This window comes from Mandrillus leucophaeus, unplaced genomic scaffold (assembly GCF_000951045.1).
Source record: "Mandrillus leucophaeus isolate KB7577 unplaced genomic scaffold, Mleu.le_1.0 Scaffold237, whole genome shotgun sequence".
Lineage (NCBI taxonomy): Eukaryota > Metazoa > Chordata > Mammalia > Primates > Cercopithecidae > Mandrillus > Mandrillus leucophaeus.
In genome coordinates, this window is record NW_012102443.1 from 676,131 (window position 1) to 680,683 (window position 4,553).

Here is a 4,553-nt window from a genome sequence, read left to right on the forward strand (position 1 = left end):
CGGGCCGGGGACCGTGCCTGGGGGCCCGGCGCTGGGAGAGACCGAGGCGGGCAGATCGCTGGAGCCCAGGATCCTGTTCCAGATCAGCCTGGGCCACAGAGCGAGACCCGTTCTCCTCCATTTACTGTATTTTTTTGGACAGGGAGTCCCGCTCTGTCGCCCAGGCTGGGGTGCAGTGGCGCGATCTCGGCTCACTGCAACCTCCGCTTCCCGGGTTCAGGCGATCCCGCTGCCTCACTCAGGCTCCCGAGTAGCTGGGACTGCAGGCGCCGCCACCGCGCCCGGCTAGTTTTTGTATTTTTGGTAGAGACGGGGTTGCACCATGTTGGCCAGGCTGGTCTCGAACTCCTGAGCTCAGGTCGTCCGCCCGCCTCCGCCTCCCAAAGTGCTGGGATAACAGGCGTGAGCCCCCGCGCCCGGCCCTTCTCTTGTAAAAACAAGAAAAATTAGCCGGGCTGGTGGTGCGCGTCTGAGGTCCCAGCTGTTAATACTCCGGAGTCCGAGGCCGGAGGTTCACCTGAGCCCGGCAGGTCGAGGCTGCTGTGAGCCAGAATCGGGCCTCCGCACTCCAGCCTGGGCGACGGAGCCAGACACTGTCTCAAAAAAAAAAGAACAAGGGTAAGACGCGGCTACTTGGTGGCCACAGCAAACGGTAAACATGACCAGAGACCTGACCTTCTGCCATAAGCAGAAAATGTGGGAGGCCCGGCGGGGTGGCTCGCGCCTGTAATCCCAGCACTTTGGGAGGCCAAGTCAGGGGGATCACCTGAGGTCAGGAGTTCGACACCAGCCTGGCCAACACGGAGAAACCCCGGCTCCACTAAAAAAATACAAAATTAGCCGGGTGTGCTGGCGCATGCCTGTAATCACAGCTACTCAGGAGGCTGAGACAGGAGAATCAGTTGAACCTAGTAGGCAGAGGTTGCGGTGAGCCGAGATGGCGCCTTTTTTCTCCAACCTGGGCAACAAAGAACGAAACTCTGTCTCAAAAAAAAAAAGAAAGAAAAAGAAAACGTGAGAACGCGAAGCTTTTTACAGACACTTAGCTGAACAAAATTCTTCCCAGAGGAGAAACCGAGTAGTAAGGATCCCTAACTGCTGTTGTGCTAATCGCTGTCTATCCATAGTCCCATTTGGTCCTCAGACAAGCCCTGGAGAGGGTAGGTACCCTTAGTATCTACCTTGTGTGCTGGAACTTGTTGCTTAGAGACGTTCACTGACTGCCCTGGTTCAGGACCAGGACTGCCCTCCCCTTCTCCACTCCACTGCCCTGCCCCAAGCTCAGTGACAGCCTCCAGGCAGGGGGAAGGCTGCGGCTGGGATAAGTACAAGTGATGGCTTTTACCTTATATGCCGTTTGTGGGTTACCTCATCTCATCCTTAAAACAGTCCTGGGACGTGAGAGTGCCCCAGGAAGCAGTGGGTGCTATGTGCCTGCATTTCTTCTTCTGTGAAATGGGGACACCGGTGGCCTCCCTCTTAGGGGCTGTCATGAAAACTGAATGAGAGCATATGTGGAGTACTAGGACAATGTGGTATAGTAACCAGTCAATGGTAGCTCTCTGTGTGACTGTTATCCCCATTTTTCAGATTTCTTACTGTCACTGGATTAAAAGTGAGATACACAGCTCAGGGAAAACAGTTTTGGGAGAAAATATGGTCCCAGTGAGCAGTTTCCTAGTCCACTTAATCCAGCTTACTTGAGGCAAGGATATTTGGAGGACAGTGGCACAGAGGGCCGTGTGTCCCCGTTAAGTGGTGATGCCTCATAAATAGCACTTAATTCACTCTTGATTTTGGTAAAGATTTGGGCCTCAGAACTGAGGCTGTTCTCTAGCAAGGTTTGGAATATAGTTTTTCTGGTTTTTTTATTACAGGTGCATCCAAATATTTAAAAGATTAAACCGTTTTTATACAGTACAGTGGCGTATCAGTTTCCTGCTGCTGCAGTAACACACGATCACTTAGTAACTTATATAAATTTATTCTCTTACAGTTTTAGAAGTCAGAAGTCGTAATATGAAAGTGTCTGGTTGGTTATATTTCTTGTGATGGTTCCAGGGGGAGAATCTGTTTCCTTGCTGCTTCTCCATCTTCAGAACCAAAGGTTGCATCTGCTCTCCCCACTACCGTCTCTCTCCCATCCCTTTCTCCTTCCTGACTCTGGCTCTCCTGCCTCACTCTACAAGGATTCTTGCCCACCCAGCTAACCAGAATCTCAAGGTCCTTCATGTAGTCACATCTGCAAAGTCCCTTTTGTCTTGTAAAATAACATTCATAGGTTTGGGGGATTAGGATGTGGGTCTTTTGTGGGGGGTGTCATCCTGCCTGCCTACAACAAGTGGTTATAATCTTTCATGAGAAGTAAGGATCCCAGTCTTGGAATATGGTCATTCTGCTCTTCAGATGGAGGTGATCTAAGGAATACCTTCAGACAAAGGAAGAGTCTTCCTTTCTTTTTTTTATCTTGTCCTAAAAGAAAGTTGACAGGAAGGGTTTTTCTTAAGAAGCAGTTCTCTGTCCATTTCTGTTTATAAATTAACAACTGGGGTTATAATGTAATTAAAGACATGAGTTCTGCACAGGCTTGGTTTAAATCCTAAAAAAATTTTTTTAACTGGTCTTATTTTGGATGATTTTCTTTCTTCCTCTCTTATAAAAACACCTGTAATGAACTTCTGTATGTAAAATAATTACTTTCTGCACATCAGTTTTCTTGGCATAAATTTTTAGAAGTGGATCTATAGGGTCCGTGGTATTTTACACAGTGACAGTGATATTTTAGAAACACTCTCACCTTATGGAGAAATCTAATGATGTCAGAAACGGAATGGTCATGTAGTTTAATCAAGAACCGGCATTCTAGGAAACATATAATAGCAATGAACTGGAATCAGGTCCTGGGAAGTGAGAGGTGGTAGAAGGAAAGGACCGAGTGTCTGTGATTCGCTGGGGAAAGAACACCTTTGATGCCTGGATTATTGGAATAACACGTTTTGCCCTGTTTGGAAGACCACAGGGACAGCCTTAAGGTTAACACTGCCTAGGAGAGCAGTCTAGCAAAACCTGAGACCTAGCGTATCTGTACATGCCTGCATGGCCGAGGCCAGAAAGCAGTCGTGGGAATCTGTTGCTTCTGTAACAGGGAATATGTATTTACCACCCCCACTCGTTGATGTACATTAAAACAAAAAGGCACATGAAAAGTTGAGTTTCCCAGTCAGTGAAGATCGTTGCTCTCATACAGAACAATATGACCCATTTTTATCCACATTTGGTTGTGCTGATGTCTGGACCATGCACTCCGGAAGGATATGTTAAATTTTTAAGGTATATTTTGTTGCAGCAGGTGTTTCTGTAACCCTGATTAGTTCACATGCAACAGGTAAACAGGAAAATTATGTTAGTAAAATGTTGTAGTTTTCCTAGGCAAGGGGAATCAGAACAGAGGAGTAGAATTAGAATTACATTCTTTCATAGGAAAGGAAAAAGCTCTTAGCTGGAGTGTTGCACAGATATGTGTCCTGTTGGCTCTGTTTTTCAAAATTTCGTGAGTTCCTATACTTGGGCTCCCTCTACAGAGAGGCACATCCTTGGCCTTGCACAGTTCACAGCTTGTGGCAAGTTATTCTTTTCTCCTGTGCTCAGAGGTCCACTTGGATCTTCATCATCTTAGTGATCATAAGCTAGCATCTGCACTCTCTAGTTTTGGAGCATTTAAGAAAATAAAACAAGCTTTTTTTTTTTTTGAGACAGTGTCTCGCCCAGGCTGGAGTACAGTGGCACGATCTTGGCTTACTACAACCTCTGCCTCCCAGATTCTAGCCATCCTCCTATCTCAGCCTCCCAAGTACCTGGGGCTACAGGTGCGTGCCACCATGCCCAGCTAATTTTTGCATTTTTAGTAGAGACGGGGTTTCACTATGTTGGCCAGGCTGGTCTCGAACTCCTGGCCTCAAGTGACCCACCCTCCTTGGCCTCCCAAAGTGCTGGGATTACAGTCGTGAGCCACCGTGCCCAGTCCTCAACCTTTTTTTGAGGTAATTGTAGATTGATTCTCATGCAGTTGTCAGAAATGATAGAGATTCCCATATCCCTTCACCTTAACATTTTGTGTAACTAGAGTACAATTGTCACAACTAGGAAATTGACATTGAGACAACCCATCTATTTTATTTTATCTTATTTTATTTTATTTATTTTTTTGAGACAGAGTTTCACTCTTGTCGCCCAGGCTGGAGTGCAGTGGTGCAATCTTGGCTCAATGCAACCTCCACCTCCAGGGTTCAAGTGATTCTCCTGCCTCAGCCTCCTGAGTATCTGGGATTATAGGCCCACCCCACCATGCCCGGCTAATTTTTTGGGTTTTTTTTAGCTGGAGTCTCGCTCTGTTGCCCAGGCTGGAGTGCAGTGGCTCCATTCTGCCTCCCAGATTCACACCATTCTCTTGCCTCAGCCACTTGAGTAGCTGGGACTACAGGTGCCCACAACCACACCCAGCTAATTTTTTGTATTTTTAGTAGAGACGGGATTTCACCATATTAGCCAGGATG